Here is a 24,548-nt window from a genome sequence, read left to right on the forward strand (position 1 = left end):
TGGCTGGCTGTCCACACAAAGGAGCTATCCCTCCTCTCATTTATCACAAATGCAAAGGGCTTTTCTTCTGATATGCAAGATCTTTAGCTTCTCATTTCTTCTGGAATTGCATACATCAAGCTGTGGGCTAGGGCCCAGCTTATCCCAGCTATTTTGCCAGGCATTTCATGGCAAAGCTGGTCTAATGTTTGGGGTTTTTTTTTTATTTGAAACAACTTCTGGTTAGAAACTCCCTTTAATTTTATTTTTTTAGAATGTCAAACAAAAAACCTTGAAATCAAAATGAAACATTTTGTTTCAGGTTGCAGGAAAGATTTACTTTCATCCAAAATGGTTGGGGTGTTTTTAATTTCATTTTTTGATTTGCTGAAAAATTTTGTTTTGGGTCATTCTGAGAGTGCAACAGGTGCCTGCGGGGAAAGCTCCATTAAGTAGGCAAGTCGAAGAAGTGCTGTGTGATTTCCACCATGCGATCAATACCAAGCTTGAAGTATAAAATGTACCAAGAAAAGATGCCTGAAATTTTCCTGGATCTCAAAATCAAGCTTGGAATTTTCTGTACAAACTTTGAAATTGTTGCTTATGAAAACAGCCCTTCCCCCGCCCCCAATGAAAACACTGAATGTGAAAGCTGGGCTAACTGAAAATTGTACATTTTGTATCAAATATTCCATACATCTTTGACAATTACCCCTTCTATCCAACTTAAAGACCAGTTTGGGTTCTGAATATGACTTTACCTGGGAGGAGCGTACTACCCTATTTGATTTTACCAACACAGTATCTATATCAACATCACATTTGCATATTTCATTCATATATATGTGTGTTTGTGAATACACACACACACATAGTTAATTAGAAAGTACTTTTACTGTATTCCTCTACCTTTGTTTTCAGCAACAAAATTAACTTCCAGAAAGCTTTGATTTAACGGCAAGTAGAGCTAAATTAATTCTCCCTTTGTCATGTCTGTGGAGCGAGTCAACTTTCTCTGTTTTTGTCTTTCTCTCTTTGATTTTCAGATTTTCATCCCAACCAGCTCTATAAATGGGCAATACAAAGCCATTTCTATTGTACAGGGCCTTCTTATCTGCACCAAGAGCATAAGAAACAGACTTACACCCTATGGTACAGCTCAGGAACTCTTGGCTAATTGTGGGGGCGGTGAAGTGCTTTGAAGTTTAGCTTCCATACACTGGAAGCTAATTCAGAATCAGGAAATACTCCCTTTGTTGAGGGTTTCATTGCAATCCCCAGACTCAGCCCAGGGTTGGCCAAATTTCAAGCAGCGTCTTCTTTCTGCAGGGGAAACAAACTTGCTCACGTGGTCTGAGCCCAAACTCAGTGGTTTTCGCAGTATTTTATGATGATTGCTGGGTTCAAATGAGCATGAAAACCAAACAACTGAACTAAAGCCACTGCACATTGCACAGCTCTAACTTCAACCTTGCAATAACAGGAGAGCGTGGCCAGAAAAAAGGTCATGGGAGTCTGATGCAACAATTTTAGGGACTAGGTTTCTCCTTCAGATGTAGCTCATTGGATCAAAGCTGCATCCATAGAGGTAAGAGAAATAATATTCCTAAATACTTAAGAACAGATAACTTCCCATTGGCTCATTCCACAGGTGTCATTGACTGTCTCCTAAACTGTGATTTTTAAATTTTTGTTGGCCTCCTAACAGGAAGAAATAGATTGATCAATGGATTGAAAAGGATTTGATGGAGGAAGCGAGGCTCATTTGGTTTTTCTGCTTGCAGGAAGACTCTAATTCTTGCTATAGCCACCTACGGTCATTGAAAATGTGGAAGAATAATGAACCATGATTACAGCCACTGTTTGTCAACACAGATTGAACATGGGACATTCAGCACAAGGCATTTAGATTTTCTTTAGCTAATGTGCAAGCAGTATTTTGATATAGTCACATGGGCCAGCTATTAGAGGGAGACATAACCACCGAGCCAAGGAATTACAATGGCAAATCTTAAAATCTCTATTACTGAGCTTTTTCTGTAAAGCAGATTTTCCAGTATCGGTGCCAATATCCACCATTCACCTGAGAATAGTCAGATCTTGAATGTCTAGTCCAATGTCTCCCAAACTTTTGAATGTGAAGTCCCTTTCAGCAAAATGAAACAAAGTTAACCACCTCACAATCCATTCATGTAGTGTCAAATGGCCTACCCCTCTTAACTGGTACAACCACCCAGACCTCCAGCTCGGCCTGTGTGCCCTCTTCCACCACTTTGGGAAAGGCTGATATAAACCTTAATAAATATGAAACTCCCTCTCCTTTCTTACAGGCTTTAAGCAGTGGAATAGTTAACAATGCTGATATTTTAAAGTATCATTATTGGCTTCTGCTAAGCCATTGAACTGTGAAAGGGACAGTTCACATTTCTCAGAGCTTATTGTTTCAGGCTCTCTGCAAACTCAGGCAAATGATTCTGCTCTGGTTACGTTTGAAGGTTTTCTTCACAACCGTAACAGGCGGAGACACTTTTTCTTTTTCTTTTTTCAATGAAAGCTGAGACTAGAGAACAATTGAGAAATCTGTATGTGCTTTCCAGGTAGTCCATCTAGCCCTCTCTAGAAGGGCACATCAAAGACTTTGGGAAACACAGATTTAGTTGTTATGAATGTATTGTAATAGCAAGGATCAGAATGAACCAATTGATGTTCATGCCAAGGTTTCCCATAATGCCATTTGTGAGACTTTGCTATTAATTTAGCATCACTTTATAGAAGATAAAGTCTCTGTTCATAAAAGTCTCAGGGCCCATTTGTTATGTTTTGGTCTGATGGGCATGTCTTCAGCTGCGTGGTTCCAGCAAAATCAATATTCATCAGCACATGTCACCTGGCCCACAATTTAAGAACCCTTGTGTCTTAAGAACCAAGGTTCTGTTGTTACAGTAGTGTGTAATGGGGTCAAACAATGAACAAGAGAGTCGTATTTTCACTAAAAACCAAATGTGGACCCAGATGCATCACCAGTTTCTTCTGGAAAACCTTTATTCATTCTCCTATTTGGAAAACTGAAATAGAAGTTGGGGACCAAAACAATGGAGAAGAATTTTAATATACAACAGATGTTCTGCCATGCAATTCCATCCAATTGGCATTTTGTGTTGATATGGGAAGCTCAGGGAGGGGGGTGGCAGGGGAGACAACTGTACCAGGGCCACGAGCTGAGCGGACCTCCAAAACATCTGTTATGTCTGTGTAAATAAAATCAAATGAGAGAGGCTCCAGAGAACATGATTCAGGACTGGGATAACAGGGAGGTTGTGGGTCAGGACTGATACATATCAGTAGCAGTGTGATTGACAGCTTGCATAAGGCCTGCCTGTAATCACTGTGGTCAGTCCCTCACTTTTACAAGCTCTTTGGGCTGGAACCAGCCTGGGACTCAGAGTGTCCCTTCTTCTGTGCGAGTCTCTTTGCTGGTCTAGGTTACTCCCCTCTATCTGCCTGCTCTGGGGCATCAGCTGACACACCTGAGAAACAGTGGCAAGGCTCCATCCACTCAAGTTTTTGTTATCACGGTGTCTAGGGGGCAACCAAGAATGGTTCCCCGGTGTGCTAGGGGCTGTACAAAACGTTTACAATGTAAACAGCCCAGACTGAGACAGGGTGGGGGAAGGGGTGTAACACACAGGCTGAGTGCACAATGTGCTGGCAGGAAACATCACGTTCATTCCGTGATTTTTCTGGGGGTGGACGAGGAGAGGAGGAGGGTGGTGGTTTAAATCCTTTCCAAACGTCTGTGTTTGGGGCAGTCAGGAGTTACCCCAGGGATGAATCTGGTGCTGCTGAAGCTGTTCCTGGTAGTGGCAATGCTACCCTCACCCGCTTGCATGGCAAGGAGCGCACGTGCCCAGCTGGGGCTGCTTCCCACCTGGGCTCCGGCAACGCAAGTAGGTGCAAGAGGGCTCACAATTAGGCCCATGATTAAAACATATCGATAGTTGTTGTATATGCTATCTTCTAACTTATAACTTGTCGCTAAGGTTGCTCAGCCAGTACATCTATGTTAGGCCAAGTCGTAATATAAATGTTGGGAAATTATGCTAACGGAATGTATCAAACTCTCCCCACAATTCTGTTCATCCATGACAAGTCACCCCTGCCACCTGGCATTAGCTGAAATCAGCTTTGGCTTACGCAGAGGGGAAAACTGTCAGGATCAGGCAATGTGGGTCTTTTACCGTAGCAACGGGCAGGGATTTACTCTCACGGGCCAATACTGGAACGTCCCAACGGAAAAGGACAAGATACGTGATTGTGCTACCGTAGTACGAACCTTAGGAGGTGCCTTTGCACCCCGTGGTACCAGGAATGCAGGAGTTCCGAAGACAGAGATAAAGGGTACGCCAGAGAAACAAAGTCAAAAGCTGATTGGTTAAATCTAGTTTCAGGTGACACACACTGTACCTTTTTTACTTGTAAACAGGATGGATCTAAAAAGGATAGTTTTAGGAGTGTAACTTCAGGATATGTAATTTCTACATAAGGTGAATGTTAATAACACTGCAGGTGATGGCTTCCCAGAGACTGGTATTGTATTGAACTTTTCCCCCGTACTATATTATCATTGGCTTCTAACAATAAACTTAACTCCTATTGGTTCTTTGGTCTCTTGAATATATTTCATAACAAACCAAAGTATGATCCAGCAATTGACTAGACTATTTGTCAGCAAACTGGCTGAGCCTAGCCAGGGGCCATCTAGCCAAATCAGAAGTCAAGCAGTGTGGGATCGTGACCTAACTGCTGGAGGGGATAATGTTCAGAAAGAAGTGGGATGCTGGTGTTCATTCATCCCATGTACTCTCATGTAGCAGGTCAGGTCAGGCCTTTAAGTGCAGTGAAATGCCTTTTGTAAAATTCCCAGTTCAATACAAAGTGTGTGATGAAGCACTCTGGGCGAAATGTCAATACTTGAGGAATTCCTGGGTGAAAAGCCACATTTTAGATATCTATATAAAGTGCTTTTAATGGCTAAACACCAGACACAGAATAACACGAGAGGAAAAGAGGTCTCTTTCTCGGCAAATGCAGAACAGGGAGCATAAAGCCATGACAAATGAAACAGGAGACATTAAAAACCTGGTGATGTATGATTTGTAAACAGTCACAGTGGTCTGTCATTCAGACTTGCTATAAATAATTTTGACTCTTAGGGTCATGAATATAACTTGTTTAAACTGGAAATGGAGGGAAAAAAAATAAAAAAGAAAAAGCTAAGGAGCCAAACAGTCTGTGTGATGCATTGCCTCACTTGTTTAGCATTGAACAAAAAAACCCCAAACAAAATACTTAAAACTAGAATAAGATCAACATAAAAAAATTAAAACAGCAAATGGACGATATAAGCCACTGTAATACCCCTTTTGCTTACAGTGTACAAGAAATTAAGGGAAGACTAGGAGATTATCAGATGAGATGCAGCAAGAGAGAGAAAAATTAGGCTGGCAAAAAATCTTAAAAAGGTGGATGGAGTGGCCCAGGAACATGAACTACAGCAGGGGTTTTCAAGTTGTGGGTCGCAACTCGGTACTGGGTCAGGTAATGTAAGACACTGGGTCGCGGCGGCTCTGGTCAGCACTGCCGACCGCTAAAAGTCCCGTAGGCGGTGCTGCCTGGCTAAGGCAGGCTAGTCCCTGCCTGTTCTGACACCGCACTGTGCCCCAGAAGCGGCCAGCAGCAGGGCCAACTCCTAGGTGGGGGGGCCACGGGGCTCCGTGCACTGCCCCTGCCCTGAGCACCGGCTCCCAGCCAATGGGAGCTTGTGGGGCGGTGCCTGTGGGCAAGAGCCACCTAGGAACTGGACCTGCTGCTGGCCGCTTCCAGGGGTAGCACAGTCTGCAGTGCCAGGACAGGCAGGAAGCCTGCCTCAATACTGCTGCTGACTGGGAGCCACCCGAGATAAGCCCGCGCCCCAATCCCCTTCCCCAGCCCTGAGTCCTCCCAAACCTGGAGCCCCTTCCTGCACCCCAAACCCCCCATCCCCACCCCAGAGCCTGCACCCTCACACCCCAATCCTCTGCCCCAGCCCTGAGCCCCTCCCACAGCCTAAACCCCTCATCCCCCAGCTCCGTTGGGTCGTGGGCATCAACGATTTTCTTCAGCTGGGTCGCCAGAAAAGAAGTTGAAAACCACTGAACTACAGAAAGGCAGGGAGCTCCTGTAATCCATGTAGGGTGCCGACATGAGTAACAGGCCACTTGAGGAACAAATTCAGGTTTTGTGGGAACAGGTGGGAGTGCCCACTCTCCTCCTGGGGGGCAGGATAGAACCTAGAAGTCCTAGCTCCCAGCCCACCAGCTCTAAGCACAGACCTCCCCCCCCACCCCAATTCCCTCTGAGAGCTAATGCTGTCATCTTTCTCTACATACAGGTCAAGTTTTCCTTGTTGTCCTTTTGCCATCCAGCCCCCCCTCTTTCCTTTTTCTCTTGTATTCCTCACTTGGTTCAGTTTGCTGCTTGCCTGTACTTTGAAATGCCCTCTCAGAGTTAATTAACCCCCCTTGGCTCACATCTGCCTCCCCCCACCACCTTGCTTCCTTCTCACTTTTGCCCTCCCTTCATTTAAAAAATTATAAATTATAGAGAGTCGCAGGAAGAGACGGAGCAACTGGAAAACCTGAAGAAATCATCAAAATGCTTCAGGTAAAAAACTTCAAATAATCCCACTAGAATTAATGATTTTAACTCTTCAGTAATGCAACAGCTAAAGAAACTCCCAACTCTCTTGAAGATATGGTTGCCAAGCAACAAAAAGGTGAGCTCTGCTTTGAATCCTATATGGGTTTTATTTATTTCTATATAGCAGTATTCTTAAAGTAAAAGTAACATAAGGCAATGTAAACTGCCTTAAATTAATTAAACTAATACAATAAAGTGGGCAACTAACAACAGGAATTTTAATCAATGTGTATTAAGTTTTAAATAAAATGTAACAAATAACCTGCCTAATTAAAGTTTATTTTTTTTTCTAAAATGCATTGCCTTACTAATTTTAAGCTCTTAATGCCTTGTCTTGTACAATTTTGGCATTCATTCGTCTTTAATTGTAAATTTATCCTATATGTTAGGTATGTTGTGTGTCACATAACTAGTTTTTCTTTCTATTTTGTTGCAACAAAAATCAAACTTGCACTCATCATTTATAACAAATATATTATGTCTGGTTATGTTGCAAAATATTAAAGGTAAACCAAACAAATCTGAACAGGTTTTACCTTTGTCTCCCAAGCACAAGAATTTGTCATAAAAGTGTATTACTCCCAAAGTATTTCCATAAACCTGCATTTAAACTTCATTTTGCTTTAATTTTATACTGTTTTCTTTGTTGCTATGTTTAAATATTGGTTATTAAAGTTTATGCTTTCAAATATTTAACTAAAGTTTTATTTCCAGCAAATTAACTCAAAAAAGCTTGGGTAAAAATTCTGTTGCTAATTCTGTTGCTAAAACAGAGGGCGGAGGGACAGCTCAGTGGTTTGAGCATTGGCCTGCTAAACTCAGGGTTGAGAGTTCAATCCTTGAGGGGGCCATTTAGGGACCTGGGGCAAAAGTGTTGGGGATTCATCCTGCTTTGAGCAGGGGATTGGACTAGATGACTTCCTGAGGTCCCTTCCAACCCTGATATTCTATGAACAGCAGGGGGGGTGAGTGGAGGAGAGCAATACAATTTCTCACAGAAGATTCTGAGCATGTCTTAGCAGTCAAGTACTATATTTATTATGGGAAACTGGTAATACACATGTTAAGGAAGTAAAAATGAATGTCTTTTTGCAAAAACTGCAAAAGCATCTTCTCTCTGTGTGTCAATTTGTATTGAAGAATTAGAAAAACCAGAACAAAAAGCAAAAATGTATTTTAACAAAGGCAAAAACAATAAGTAAAGAGTAGAAAACCATGTAATTCTTCCGTCATACACTATACTAAAGCATAGCATGTGTTATAAATGACTTGGTCCCTGTTCCATTGTAAATAAATTGGGTCCCTATTACATGGCAAATAAGCTAAGTTCAGCTCTGTATAACTGAGTTACTAAAACAAGAGAAATTTAAAACAAAAAAAGTTTATCATGTTAACCAACTTCAGATGTTTAAAGATGCATTCTACTGGCTGGAGACACCAGAATATATCAGTGCAAAAGCAAGAAACCAGTGAAGGCATCAAAAGAAATGAATTGGTCAACTACATTTCATCCTACTATATATGGATAATATCATATGCAATCAACTATGGAGACTTTGTAAATATCGCTAACCAGGACAGGTCTAATTGTTTAATATGTAATAGCTAATATGGTCTTAGACAAGGTCCCTCACCAAAGGCTCTTAAGCAAAGTAAGGAATCATGGGATAAGAGGGAAGATCCTCTCCATGGATGAGTAACTGGTTAAAAGACAGGAAACAAAGGGTAGGAATAAACAGTTTCACAGTGGAGAAAAGTAAATAGCAGGGTCCTCCAAGGATCTGTACTGGGACCAGTTCTGTTCAGCACACTCATAAATGATCTGGAAAAACAGGTAAACAGTGAGGTAGAAAAGTTTGCAGATGGTACAAAATTACTCAAGATAGTTAAGACTAAAGGCAACTGCAAAGAATTACAACAGGATCTCACAAAATGGAGTGACTGGGCAACAAACTGGCAGATGAAATTCAATGTTGATAAATGCAAAGTAATGCACATTGGAAAACTTAATCCCAATTATACATACAAAATGATGGGGTCTAAATTAGATGTTACTACCCAAGAAAGAGATCTTGGAGTCTTCATGGATAGTTCTCTGAAAACATCTGCTTAAAGTGTAGCAGTAGTCAAAAAAGGTAACACAATGTTAAGAACCATTAGGAAAGGGACAGATAATAAGACAGAAAATATCATATTGCCTCTATATAAGTGGTTCTTAACCTGGGGTGCACACACCCCCTGGGGGTGCGAGATGCCCTTTCTGGGGGTGTGAGACATGCCAGATTTTTTTAGAAGGTAAATTATCGAAAACACAAATTAAGCACAGGCGTGTAAGTACAACTACTTTGTTTCATCAAACCTAGGTATTTGTTAACATGATACATATATTTTTTAACGATTACTGTAATATACAAAACAAAAATATATCTAGGTTTAAAGAACTGACCTACTTCAACGATTTTTGATCAGGGGTGCGAGAACATATTTTGAGAACCAAAGGGGTGCAGGCTGCAGTAAAGGTTAAGAACCACTGCTCTATATAAATCCATTGTTCACCCACACCTTGAATACTCCATGCAGTTCTGGTCACCCCATCTCAAAAAAGATCTTTTAGAATGGGAAAAAGTACAGAGAGAGGCAACAAGAATGATGAGAGGGATGGGACAGCTTCTGTATGAGGAGAGATTTAAAAGACTGGGACTGTTCAGTTTATGAAAGACACGACTGAAGGGGGATATGACAGAGGTGTATAAAATCATGACTGGTGTGTGGAGAAAGTGAATAGGGAAGTGTTATTTACCCCTTCACATCACACACAACCAGGGGTCACCCAACAAAATTAATGGATAGCAGGTTTAAAATAAACATAAGGAAGTACTTCTTCACACAAAGCATAGTCACCTGTGGAACTCGTTGTCACGGGATGTTGTGAAGGCCAAAAGTATAACTGGGTTCAAAAAAGAATGAGAGAAGTTCATGAAGGATAGGTCCAAAATCTTGACTGCCAGAAGCTGGAACTGGACGACAGGGGATGGATCACTGGATAAATTCATAGAATCATAGAAGATTAGGGTTGGAAGAGACCTCAGCGGGTCATCTAGTCCAACCCCCTGCTCATGACAGGACCAACCCCAACTAAATCATCCCAGCCAGGGCTTTGTCAGGTCAGGCCTTAAAAACCTCTAAGGATGGAGATTCTACCACCTCCCTAGGTAACCCATTCCAGTGCTTCACCATCCTCCCAGTGAAATAGTTTTTTCTAATATCCAACCTAGACCTCCCACACTGCAACTTGATACCATTGGTCCTTGTTCTGTCATCTGCTACCACTGAGAACAACCTAGCTCCATCCTCTTTGGAACCCTCCCTTCAGGTAGTTGAAGTCTGCTATCAAATCCCCCCTCACTCTTCTCTTCGGTAGACTAAATAAGCCCAGTTCCCTCAGCTTCTCCTCATAAGTCATGTACCCCAGCCACCTATGCATTTTCGTTGCTTTCCACTGGACTCTCTCCAATTTGTCCACATCCTTTCCGTAGTAGGGGCCCCAAAACTGGACGCAATACTCCAGATATGGCCTCACCAGTGCCAAATAGAGGGGAATAATCATTTCTCTCGATCTGCTGGCAATGCTCCTACTAATACAGACCACTATGCCGTTAGTCTTCTTGGCAACAAGGGCACACTGTTGACTCATATCCAGCTTCTCATTCACTGTAATCCCCAAGTCCTTTTCTGCAGAACCGCTGCTTAGCCAGTCGGTCCCCAGCCCGTAGCAGTGCATGGGATTCTTCCCTCCTAAGTGCCGTACTCTGCACTTGTCCTCGTTGAACCTCATCAGATTTCTTTTGGCCCAATCCTCCAATTTCTCTAGATCACTTTGGACCCTATCCCTACCCTCCAGCGTATCTACCTCTCCCCGCAGCTTAGTGCCATCTGCGAACTTGCTGAGGGTGCAATCCACGCCATCCTCCAGGTCATTAATGAAGATGAACAAAACTGGCCCCAGGACCGGCCTCTGGGGCAACCCACTCGATACTGTCTGCCAACTAGACATGGAGCCATTGATCACTACTCGTTGAGCCTGATGATCTAGCCAGCTTTCTATCTACCTTAAAGTCCATTCACCCAGCCCATACCGATGAAAAAATATTTGCATTGATGATGATCAATGTTGACAGAGAGGCAAAGTAAGAAATATGCTGCTGCTGTTTGGGAACTTATTCGAGTTTGATTTAAGGAGATTTATTTTGTCAGCATCACAAGTCAAAATACACCATTTGTGTGTTAGCAGTTATAAAGCTTGAACTTTTTGAATCTCAGTGCTGTTAAATAATAATTGTTTGAGCTCCCTGTTGGCTGCCTGCGAGAATTTCCTGCAACGGTGAAAATATAAATTGAAAAAAATACCTAAAACCCATCATTTTGTGTAACTGAAAACTGATGACTTCTCGAGGTCCCTTTTAGCCTTATGTTTCTGTGAACTATGACCACACGTGGTGTACTTGTTTGGCTGATCAGTCTGTTGTGACTCCACTGTCCTATTTACCATTCCTGGCTTATGACCTACACAGTCCCTAGATGTGCATGGAATATGGGAGTTCATTAGGCAAACTTTATGAAACTCATTTTTCGAGAGTTCGTATCATGCTCACTCTGGCTGTTTGGAGGCATTTAATATATTTTGCCTGGACACAGCTGAAGCAGCAAATAGCATCGCACGATTTTTGAGTCTCTGTGGAGTTGATCGAATATCACTACTGTCTCATTCATAGTGGATATATATTTCTTATGGAGTCAGTAGAGCTCGATCTTAGCACTTAGTTACTCCTACCAGGCCTGTCGGCAGGGGGTCTACGTGTTCGCTGGCTGAACCCAAACATCCAGAAAAAAAGCTTAGTTTCAAACCAAACTGAATTTTTTTTGCCTTTTCTTGCCAAAATGAATAACTGAAAAAAATTCCCCTTCAGGTTTAATTTGACCTGAAACAAAGTTTTTTTTTCATTTTGATATATTTTTGGGTGGTTTTTACTCTTTTTTTATTTAATTGAACAGGTCTAGCTTAATTTCTAAACAAAACACTGTTTTGAAATGAAAAATCAAAACATTTCATTTAGAAAATGTCAGAACAAACTGTTTACACTTTGATTTCTCCCCGTTTTTTAGTCAGTGGAAACGATTCACCAAATACAATCCTGATTTGCAAATAGTTTGTTGCCCTGAAACTGCAGTTTTCGACACATTTACTATCTGACTGATCAATGTTGTCCAGCTCTAATTGCGACGCTCTGTCTTCAGCCCGAGGAGAGGGATCTGAGACATTTCTGCTCAGTCTCATCTACCCGCGCAAACTTTTGGAGACAGGACAGCAGCATGTTATGCTCAATGGCACCCTATCCTTAGAGATACCTAGAAGAATCATTATGGACAAGTATTGAATCTATTTCCCCATGTTAAGTATCCTCGCACCTTCTTGTCAACTGTCTAAATGGGCCATCTTGATTATCACTACAAATGTTTTTTTCTCCTGCTAATAGCAGCTCATCTTAATTAATTAGCCTCTTACAGTTTGTATAGCAACTTCCACCTTGTCTGTATGTATACATATATCTTCTTACTATATGTTCCATTCTGTGCATTCGATGAAGTGGGCTGTAGCCCATGAAAGCTTATGCTCTAATAAATTTGTTAGTCTCTAAGATGCCACAAGTACTCCTTTTTGTATTATAGACAAGTGTTCTTGTGCTCTGCCTGTCTGTTGTATCCACCAGCTGTCTCTTGTCCAATATTTAAATAGTACCTGGCCCCTGGAGCTAACAATCTTTTAGTTCTGTGTTTGTACAGCGCCTACCACAATGAAGGCCTGATCTATGAATGGAGCTCGGTAAAATTTTGTAGAAGAAACTTTTTTTTCCCACTGAAAAATGCAGATTTGGGTTGCCCGAACTAGTTTGTGACCTCATGCTGAATTTGCCAAATTGTTATGGTCAAAATAAATAAATCAGAAAAAAGTTAAAGTTTTTAGTTTTGACATTTTTAAAGTTTTTTGGCTTTTACAGTCAAATATTACCTCAATTTTATATAATTTTTTTTGAAAAGGTAAAAAAAAAATCCTCAGAAACGAAACACCACATTTTGCTTTGAATGAAATGTTTTGTTCAACCTGAACGATTTTTTAAAAACTATTTTGGTTCACTGAAAAAATTGGGGGAAAAAATCATGTTGAATTGATGCAAAGCAATTATTTCAAATTTTTTTCGGTTGGCCACTGAACTGAACAATCGGTTATTCCCATAGCTCTAGCTCGTAGGTGCTACTTAATTACAAAAATAAATAGTACTCATTATTCTTGTGGGACTGGGGGAAAATACCATACATCTGGAAAAGCATTTCACTTATTAAATAGTGACCCAGGGAGTGCACAGAATACACGCTAATGATCAGAATCTCTGTTCTAACCATGTCGCATTCTTCCACTTAATTTTTACCTCCTTTTAATTAGAGTTCTGAACAGAGCTCAAAGCTACATGCAAACCAATCTCCAGACCAGACCCAGCTTAGTAGCAGAATAATGAGGCTAAACTAGACTGCTTTTCTTCCTCTCTTTGTTTATAGGTCAAACTGTACATTTCAGCTACAGCAAGATCTTTCAAGCTTTCATCCTTCAGTAAGAGCCAATTCTAAGCTCTTATTTACTTTGTTATTCTGGCTTTTCATTATTGCAGTGTAAAGTATATATCGGTCTGCTGGATGCTACTACACCAATGGTTGTTCTGTGCTTTGATTAGGCACCCCTGTCACTCGCAGATTTGGCAAAAAGCCACATCTGAAAGAGAAGTTTGATTTCATTTCCCCCCACACTAATGCCAATAAATACCAAAGTTACTTGTGCAGAAACCTGGTGCTGTATATGGAACTGCAGGGGGAGACTTCCTATCCTGGAGTCAGCCCTGATGTACCCCTTCACCTCTGTGTAGCGTTTGAACCATTTAATCCTTCAGTGCGTGGAAAACCACGCTGGTGGGGGGGGGGGCATCAACACTCCCTGGGCATGGCAAAGGGATTGTCCTTCAGGCGCTCAAGCAAGGGGTTTTTTTTCCAGGTGTGGGGCAGAGACATAGCCAGGGTGGGTCCAGGACTACCTGGATCTGGTGGCCCCAAACCCTACAGTGGAGGGTTTACAGTGATTGCCCATGGGATGCAGCCAAGGCAATGGAGTTACTGTGTGCATTGTCTGTGATGAGAAGGGGAGGATTCCATCCTTCCAGATGCACATAGACAATTCACAGGTCATCTTTAATACCAGCTCTTGTCTGGCTCTCATTGACGTGAGTGGGAGTAGAACCAGACCTTAAAGGTGAGCAAGCAGCCAACAATCATTAGTCTGCATGGTGTATAAGTACAGGTCGGGTGGAACCTGGGAGTTGGTCAGGACCACCAGAGTGACAAAGACTCCCTCACCCCCTATGAAATCCCCATAATTCATGCTAAGGAGAAGAGGTCTAGAAAGCCCCCACTACCAGTCCCATATCAATGGTGGGCACTGGCCCACTCTATGTTAAGAAAATGTCCCTTGGCACCTTGTTTTTTCCACCTGCTGTGGACACCTGGTTAGACATGGGGCAAAAACACTTGTGCTAGAGATAGTGGGGTGGCTACTATCTGTGCCGCTCAGGACGCAGCGCGAGTCATGGACTGACCTGTACTTGTGGGGCGAAGGAGGGAAGTCAGCAGGCTCTGCTGTGTCCTTGTGTGGGTTGGTTACTCCAGAAGGACTGAGCAATAGATGAACTCTAGAGGGAGTTCCGGCTTTCCACGCAGAAACAAGAAGGCTGACGATGAGAAGTTATAAAAGTTAAACATGCTGAGTGAGGGAGGAAACTTCAGATGGATGGACGGGAAAGTAAATAAAAATGATGCCGAGTATCTGACAGTAACTGAAGCAAGTTGTAAGCATCATCTCTTACTTCTGCATGACACTATGGATTCAGATTGGAAACTGTCATGTCCCCACAGTCTGATGTGAAATCCAATACCGATTTGACACAACCAGGTCAAATCCCTCACTTTCTACATTCAGAGATGTCAGGCCATGTCCTATTGCAAAGTTACATTTTTCACTGTTAAACAACCCATGTGAAAAGTAATTTATTATTCAATTAACGTCTGCCTCTGCTATATGACCAAGGAGCTGAGTTTTCTTGGCAATGGCTTGTCATGCACCTTGATCCCTGGAAAGAATATTCTAGTGCTATTCAAAATGTATCAAGTGTTGACTGATTTATTGATTGTGTATTAATTATATTGGTCAATTAGAAATCCCAGTTAAGACTCTGTGGGCTGGTAGGGTCCTCCCTTGTGATCAAACCCAGAAATATTAGAGTTATTACAATGATGAGGAGGACAGTGTGTATAAAAAAGACAGATATATAAAAGAGAGCCGGTATAAAACATCCATATGCTCACACCATCCCTTGCAGACCAACCCAAAGTACTAATCATCATCACCACCACTACCACCAGCGTTCATCATCCTGGCATCTCCCCAGGCATGCAGGCCAGGACACTGCTTCTGTAAAGTGTTACCCTAATGCTCACTATGTCTAATGCAAGAGATGAATTACGCCAGGTGGGCCCAATCAATTAATTAGGCTGCAAACAGGGGAGCTTTAGCCTGGAAGCAACTAATTAGAGAGAAGCTCACCGGTGAGGGACAGGTAGGGCTTCTTCCAAAGACAGGGAATTGGAAGCAGAGCGGGTAGCTGGGAGAGGCTGCAGTCCCTCCCTGGGAAGAGGGAGGCGTGTTTGGGGTTGGCAGAGATGAGCCTTGGCTTCCTGGGAGGAGGGAGTGAAGAGACTGGCAAATGGAGAGGAGGAGGAAAGGCCAGGAGATACAGAAGCGGCTCAGGGAAAGGCAGCAAGGTGCAGAGAACAGACCTTGGCTGCTATGTAGAGGGTCCCTGAACCAGAACCCGGAGTAGAGGCTGAATCGGGTTCCCCAGCCAGCCATTGCGGGAGTGGCACGGTGAGGCAGTGAAGCAGAAGACTGCCAGAGACTGTTGCGAGAGCAGGAACCTTCATACATTCCCCTCCCCTCGCCCCCCAAAGGGGAAAGCACACAGTGACTGGTTGAGTCATGGAGAGGACAGGTGCAGCTCCTGAGAGCAAGAGAAGGGCTGCCGAAGATAAACTGATGGGGGTGTAAGAGGTGTCGGCCTGATCAAGCTAATCCCGGAACCGCCAGCAAGTGGCACCATGTAGTGGTGAGTAGAGCAAGCCTGTCACTCAGCTCCTTTTCCTTATTAAGTATCTCCTCACCTTGACCCTACGAATGTTGGGGTGCCCTTCTCCCATGGCCTTTTACCTCAACTTCATTAGCATACACACCCGTTAGTTACCATGGCATTCTTGGGGTTGGACATTGCTGCTGTTTCTAACTTAAAATAGCTCAAGCTGGTATGAACCGGCATCTTGTGGCTCCCTGTCAGCCGCTGAGCCATAGTTGTTTGTTCCAGCATTCTCTCTTGTGAGATCTTCTGCTCTAGGGTTACTCCTGGCTAGCTGCTAACGCCAAGGCTTTTTGGGTCTTATGCCTTGATTAGTTTAGCTAAGTTATTGTCTTACAGGCCTTGAGGCTTGTAGGCTCATTGCGTATTGCCTTAACTTTTACCTAAGCCTTACCTAGCAAATACCTATGCCTATGGGCTACCTAAGTAGAAATCTGCAAATTACTTAGTAAATGGTTTCTCAGCCCAGGGGTCTTATGAGCACATCCTTTCTTTATAACGACATCAGATAGGTCCCAAAGCGTGTTTTTTTTTGTTTTGTTTTTGGTAATGGCTTCACAGTATCAGGGTGGAGGGTGCGGGGGGTGGGGGGAAGAGAGCCACTGGCTGTCTACTGTATATCAATGGGCATATCCCAACGTCTTTTGACTAATCATTATATTGCAATAGATTTTCTGAGGCAAGCAGAGGAGAGATATATAGATTCATGAATTAGTCTTTCACCTTTAGAGATCTGGGTTCAAATCCTACCTCAGATGACAGATAAAAATGGGTTTGGCCTTATGTGAGTGCCTAATTTAGGCCCTGCTCCTGTGAACACTTATGTACAGGAGCAGATTGTTGGGGAAAGAGGGATTTGTGGGTCCTCTAATACCCTGATTCAACAAGATACTTAAATCCATTGGAGCCCATGGCACTACGGTCTGTCTTAAAGTTAGTCATGTGCTTACCTATCTTGCTGAATGTAGTAGTGTAAACATCTAATATAATAGATCACATAGAGTTCATTGCAGTCTGCTGTTTGAAATTATGGTTGCTTAATATCCTTATGCAATGTATTAACAAGTGTAATTAAATGATAGTAATCTTATCTGAGAAATGTGTATTTAATAATAATACAACCAAAATGTCTCATTCTTTGAAGATATGTCAGAGAATGATGGAATTCTGGACGACTGTGCCTATTTGCAAAACAAACAACTGTTTTTTGGTCTTAGTATTTGAATTATTGAGTGCATGAGTACGGTGCTTGTAAAAGATCCAACTCCAAATGTGTCAAATCTCTATTCTCTTCATTATGCCGCTGCTCGGTTACATTGAATATATTCTTGCACTTGCCTTTCCAACAGGTACATCAATGAAAAAGCCATTCCAGAACTGACACACAGACATTATGAGCACAGCCGGTTTGTTGCATAAAGTACCAACAGACAGAGTTCAGAAGATCAGCTTTTGTACAAGTCTGGTGACTGTAAACATCTCCTACTTTGCTCACTGACCACTGATGGTATAGCTCATACTTCCTAATGATTCAAGCCTTCATGACCATGCTTTTACGCTCTGGGGGCATGTCTCTGAGGATACTATCTGCGCCTTACACTGGTAACCCTCGGAAAGTAGAATATTGAGATTACTGGTTGTGTTGGTAAACTGGCATTACTAGATTTGCCCTTGGATTACTAAATTGCCCTGATCAATCCCAGGATTGATGGTGGAAGGCACGATGATGGCATAAAGGCACCTTGCCTCTCTGTATCAAGTCTTGTCCTGAACCCATCTTGGCTGGCACTGAAGATTGAGCTCTAAATATGGAGGGCTTGCAGGTTTGGGCCCAGGGAATCTGACCCTTCCCTTTCATGAAACTGAGAGTAAAGATAAAAAGTGCCTAAAAAGCAAATTAGAGTCCCCAGTGCTTCAGTGTTTTGCCAGCACATGGGCTTCCAGACACTATCACCCTCTTGCCACTGCTGATGTTGCCTCCATAGGAGAGTTGGTCTCTCAAATTGCTTCATCTTCACACTGAGGATGAGCGCACTGTAGTTCACAAGACCCATGTCGTTCTTTTTAATATAACCAGTCAGGAATAGAATTTTGTCTTGGGCTGTTTGCTTCAGGAGCTGCTCTAGAGCAGTGGTTTTCAAACTGTGGGTCGTGATCCAGTACTGGGTTGCGGAATGGAAGGCGCTGGGTCGCAGCAGCTCTGGTCAGCACTGCTGCCTGGGCCGTTAAAAGTCCCGTACACGGTGCTGCCCAGCTAAGGTAGGCTGGTCCCTACTGTCCTGGCTCCGCGCTGCACTCCGGAAGTGGCCAGCAGCAGGTCCGGCTCCTAAGCGGGGGTGCCACAGAACTCCGCGCACTGCCCCCACCCTGAGCATCAGCTCCGCACTCCCGTTGGCCCCTGGAGGGGAGGGAGGATATTGGGCCAGTTTCTCTGCTGGTGTAAACTTTTGCAGATCCATTGACTTTAATGGGGCTATGCCAACTTCAAATGGTAGACAATATGGCCCATGGTCACAAGACTCTTGGGTAAAGTAAAAGTTCGACATACGGAGAAGCTCTTGGGTTGTGATCAGAGGCGATTGAAAACTAAGGCTGTTAAAAAACACAGTGAAAATAAATAAGCATAATTGCTGCCTAACACAAGAGACAGTATTTTTCTTGCTGTTTTAAAACTTAGTTTACAGTATATTTATTTTCATCTTCTAGTCTCCCCTTGGCATAATCCTTTCCCCAAAGCAGAGCTTCTCTTCATTATAACTATTTTCTAGACACACGGCAGAAAAATCACTCCCCTCCTCAAACACCGCATGCGGTGCAGAATATAATTTGGAATTAGAATCGTGATTCAAGCAGATTTTTCGAGATATAAAAGCTATGTTTATCCAAATACATTTTCTTTTGTTATCGTATCACTCGGGTGTATAAAGCTTTATCATTTTTGCTGCTGGCACAAACAGTCATTTTCCTGACGTTCCCTCTCTCTGATTCTGTCCATCTTAGTAAACCGTATATTTTCTTTCCTTTCATCAGTGTAGAGCTATTTTAATATCCAATACTTGGGACTCAAAGGCAGCATGGGATTTTGTCTTAGATTACCTACATTTCTCTAGGCACCTCTATTTTACTACAGTGTTCAACAGCAGTGGCCCAAAACACTTAAGTAATATTAATTGTAAATTCTGGGGCCAGATTTTCAAGAGTTCTACTTCCAACAGCTCCTATTTAGGCATGTAAATAAGTGCCCAGGGTTTCAAAAATGCAGCCCCCTTTGTTATCAGAGGAAGCTGCTGAAAATGGTTCTCAGTCAGAACTGCTGGGCTCTGAATGCTTTACAACACCCACCCAGCCAAGTTAGAACATCCAGCGACTTCATTCAAGTGCCTAAAGAGAAGCAGATCTCTTTGGAAAATCTGGCCTCCGTTATGGGTATTGAGCATTTCCATCACGTTGGAGAATATTATTACAATATATTAATATACGTAGAATTGGGCAATTTTTTTTAAACAAATAGTTTATTTACCAAAAATACACTTTTGGGTCAACTGAAAATATTTGCAAATTGTGGTCAAATCTGGCCCCCTCCCCCACCAAAAAAAGATTTGCTTTTTAAAAAAGATGAAACATTTTGTTTTAAATTAATGTCACTTAGAAATTTAGCTAGATTTATTTTAAAAAAACAGAGGTATCCTCCTCCCCACCTCCAAAATGAAACACTCCCCACACCCCCAAGATTTCTGTGTTGGGTCATCCTGAAACCATTTTTTTGTCCAGTTTTTTTTTCCGTTTAGCCGCTGAATGAAAAAAACAATTATTTGCTCAGCTCTAATTATAAGGGCAACTAAGTACCATTCTGTCCCTGAATGTGTGTTACCCTTTAAAATAAATAGGAATAGCACATGGGCTTCTAAGTCTAGAATTGGGTCCTATGGAGTCCCTAGTCCTTGTTTGTGCAAAATTTACCTGGACTAAAATATGGCTTTTGTCTTTGTGAAGACAAAGGGTTTGGCTAGGTGTGTTTTATAAGAGGTTCAATTATCCTCCAAATAGCTAATGTGAGAGAGAGAAAATTGTTTATTTGTCTAATAATTTCAACCCTTTATCCCCGGAGTGAGTAAAACCTTCCCTTGTTTTTCTTAAGGGGATCTTTGATTGGATTCATTTGACTATCGTGCAATGAGGGTTATTACCAGAAATGTTACTGATTCTTATCCTGAAGTCAAGTAACAATAAACATCTTTGTTGCAGCTCACTAGTTTAGTTGAAAAAAAAATATTTTCTTTGTACGTCTCCCTCTCCAAACTGTCTTAGAGCTTTTTATACGATAGAACAGTTTGTGTAAAGCTACATTCATGCCGTTTGTGAAGGGTCTTTTTTATCACGTTGGTGAGCCAAGGAGGAAAACAGCTGGACAAATGAATGCTACAGAGACCGATCCTGGGTTTAGCAGAACAATAAATCAATGACATCTATTTCCAGTATATGTTGTTAAAGATAACGTTTGAAAGCCATTCCCTCTATGATCAATCAGCTCTCTCTCTTTTAAGAAAATAGAAATGCATAGGTGATCATATAGTCTTGCTGTAAGAGGGAGAATATATATACATCCTTTAGAAAGAAAATCATACATTGAAGTTAAATTTAAGTGTAGCCCTTTCAAGATGTCTGTCTTCCCCAATTTATTATGATGCCTGGAAAGAAAATGCCTTTAGAATTAGGTCAGATGTTAAAGGAAAATGTATTGTTTTTTTCTATATTTTTCCTACCTCTAGCATTTTGTTTTCATTTTCATTTTCAAAGCAAACCTTTCATGTTTCTTTTGTGTCGTAATTTATTCTCAATAGGCTAGATTAAGAGGGTGTGAGTCTTTTTGTGTGTAAAAGTTGCATATTGGTAAATGGGTGTGACCCTAAGCCCGCCTGGAGTGAGTATTAAGTTTGGGTACTGCACATATTGCAGGGGATGGGGTGAATTTGTATGAGTTGTGGCTTTGACTCTATAAAGACTAATGCACATGGTTAACTTTGTCTTTGTAAGTAGAGCTGGTTGGAACTTTTTTGGTCAAAATGTTGTTGCAGTGGAAATGGCATTTTTCATTTAAACGGAATCATTTAAAAATGTGCAGATGCTGATGAACACTCCCATGGGGGGAAGATGGGAAGGACTTTGAAATTATTTTTTTTTCTTTTCATTTTAGAACAAAATTTTAGAATTCCTCTGAATTTGATTTTGGCTTTTCACTTTTATATTTGATTATTTCTGTTTCATGACATGTTGGTATTATGCACTATTATTACTTAAATGTCATAATGACAGAGAATATTTCAACTATTCTATTGTGTCTGACCTGGGTGGTGTTTGTAAGTCACTTGCGATCACCTGTAGGTGCAGAGGTAAAGCACTCCAACATGTGTTTAATCAGTTAAGCATTGGCTGTGGTCTAATATACAATACAAATAATAAACCAGTGCCAAAATAATTTATCATGACATTACGGGACTGCATTCTAACTACAAAAGCCAGGAAATTAAGGCTGAAACTCATTCTTGACTCCCTTCACCCTGCTGTGTCTGAGAACTCTATAATGAAAGGTTTCAGAGTAGCAGCTGTGTTAGTCTGTATTCGCAAAAGAAAAGGAGTACTTGTGGCACCTTAGAGACTAATGGAAGAAATTCACAGGGCAGGATTGTCTCCATTTTGCAGATACCCTGGAGTACTTCCTGTGGGGGCATTTCTCTTCCCTTCCGAGCAATTGCAATTCCTTCCATGCTATTCTATACGTTCAGGGTTTGGTTCTCTCTGACTTCTTATTGGAGACTGAGTTTCCTGGCTGTTTGCATGACTTCATTCACAGTAGCTATTGACATTACTGTTTACAGCTATCTGCCTATACAAAAATATTACTGTATTAGGGCCTGATTTTTGCAAAGGGAGCCATGGAGACAGGCACTTACGCCCTCAGGGATCCCTTTGCAGCATGGGGAATTTAAGTGAAAAAAATGTGGTCTGTGGCTAGTGTATGGGACTTGGAATGAGGTATCTGAGTTTAATAACATAAGAGCAGTCATATTGGGTCAGACCAAAGGTTCATCTAGCCCAGAATCCTGTCTTCCTACATTGGCCAATGCCAGGTTCCTCAGAAGGAATGAACAGAACAGGTAATCATCAAGTGATACATCTCCTGTTGCTCATTCCCAGCTTCTGGCAAACAGAGGCAGGGAATGCCATCCCTGCCCATCCTGCCTGATAGCCATTGTTGGACCTATCCTCCATGAACTTATCTAGGTTTTTTTTGAACCTGTTAGTCTTTCCCTTCACAACATCCTCTGGCAAAGAGTTCCACAGGTTGACTGTACGTTGTGTGAAGAAATACTTCCTTTTGTTTGTTTTAAATCTGCTGCCTATTAATTTCATTTGGTGGCCCCTAGTTCTTGTGTTATGAGAAGGAGTATATAACACTTCCTTATTTACTTTCTCCACACAAGTCATAATTTTACAGACCTCTATCATATCCCCCATTAGTCGTCTCTTTTCCAAGCTAAAAAGTCCTAGTCTAATTAATCTCTCCTCATACAGAAGCCATTCCATACCCCTAATCATTTTTGTTTTCCTTTTCTGAACCTTTTCCAATTCGAATATATCTTTTTTGAGATGGGGCGACCACATCTGTATGCAGTATTCAAGATGTGAGTGTACCATGGATTTATATAGAGGTAATATGCTATTTTCTGTCTTATTGTCTATCCCTTTCTTAATGATTCCCAACATTCTGTTCACTTTTTTTGACTGCCGTTGCACATTGAGTGGATGTTTTCAGAGAACTGTCCATAATGACTCCAAGATCTCATTCTTCAGTGGTAACAGCTAATTTAGACCCTATCATTTCATATTGTGACAGGGTTGGGCCAGATGGTGACAGGAGAGTGATAGAAGGCAGATATATTAGTCCCAGGTTAAGTAGGCCCCTTTTCCCTCAGTAAGGTAACAGGGAAGGTTCCAGAACAATCAGGAACTTTCTGGAAACAATTAAGGCAGACAGGCTGATTAGAACACCTGCAGCCAATCAAGAAGCTGCTAGAATCAATTAAGGCAGGCTAATCAGGGCACCTGGGTTTAAAAAGGAGCTCACTTCAGTTTGTGGTGTGAGGAACTGGCAGCAAGAGGCTCAAGAAGCTGAGAGTAAGAAGGTGTGTTGCTGGAAGACTGAGAAGTACAAGCATTATCAGACATCAGGAGGAAGGTCCTGTGGTGAGAATAAAGAAGGTGTTGGGAGGAGGCCATGGAGAAGTAGCCCAAGGAGTTGTAGCTGTCACGCAGCTGTTACAGGAGCCACTGTAGACAACTGCAATCCACAGGGCCCCGGGCTGGAACCCGGAGTAGAGGGCGAGAACGGGTTCCCCCCATCCCTCCATCTCCCCAACTCCCTACTTGATACTGGAGGAGATGAACTGGACTGTGGGTTCCACCAGAGGAGAAGGTCTCTGGCCTGTTCCCCAATCCACTAGGTGGATCAGCAGAGACTGCGGGAATTGTTCTTCCTTTCCCCATGCTGGCCAGTGATGAGGCTAACTGAGTGAACGGCAGATTTGAGCCACGAAAGTGGCCAAACTGAGGGCTGCTGTGAACCTCTGAGGCGAAAAAATCCGTCAATAAGTGCAGGACCCACCAAGGCAGAGGAGGAACTTTGTCACAACTGGTGTCATCAGTGGGATTTGGTGTGCACGGCACTGGGGAAGAAGGAGGGTGGTGGTGGTGTTAAAAAAAAAAAAAAAAAAAAAGAGGGTTTATTATTATTTTTTTTCACCACAATGGAGGAAGTAGAGCGGGCACTGATGCAAGCCATGGCTGCCCAGCAGGAGGCTACCCGTGTCCAGGCAGCTGCCCAACAGGAGGCAGTGTTGCTGCAGCAAGAGACTAATCGCCTGCTGATGGACCAGGCTGCTCAAGACCAGGCTATGTTGCAGGAACTGGTAAATCAAGTGAAGGCCTTTATGGAGATGAACCGTAGCCATGATGGGACGCGGATCATATGGGCCAGCAATTGCCTGCAGAAAATGACGGGGGAGGATGACATAGAGGCATATCTCCTGGCCTTTGAGAGGACAGCCCTATGGGAGGCCTGGCCTTGAGATCAGTGGCATCCTCGCCCCATTCCTGTGTGGGGAGGCCCAGAAGGCCTGCTATGATCTGCCTGAACAGGCTGCGGCAGACTCCCCCCAGCTGAAAGCAGAGATCCTGGCCAGATCTGGGGTGGCGGGCAGTGCGGGCCCACAGGTATCACGAGTGGAGGTACCAGGAAAACAAAACTCCGCAGTCCCAACTCTTTGACCTCATCCATCTCACATGAAAGTGGTTGCGAACTGAGTCCCAGAGTCCGGAGGAGGTACTAGAGGTTCTGGTCATCTGGTGGTAGTCCACTCATGTACCAGTCGAACTTCATGCCTGGGTAAGCCAGAACGAACCCTCCACCTACGACGAGGTTGTCGCACTGGTAGAGAGGCGAAGGACGGTGAGGGAGCTGACCCGACCAGTTAAGGAAAATACAGTAGG

Source organism: Lepidochelys kempii, chromosome 11 (assembly GCF_965140265.1).
Source record: "Lepidochelys kempii isolate rLepKem1 chromosome 11, rLepKem1.hap2, whole genome shotgun sequence".
NCBI lineage: Eukaryota > Metazoa > Chordata > Testudines > Cheloniidae > Lepidochelys > Lepidochelys kempii.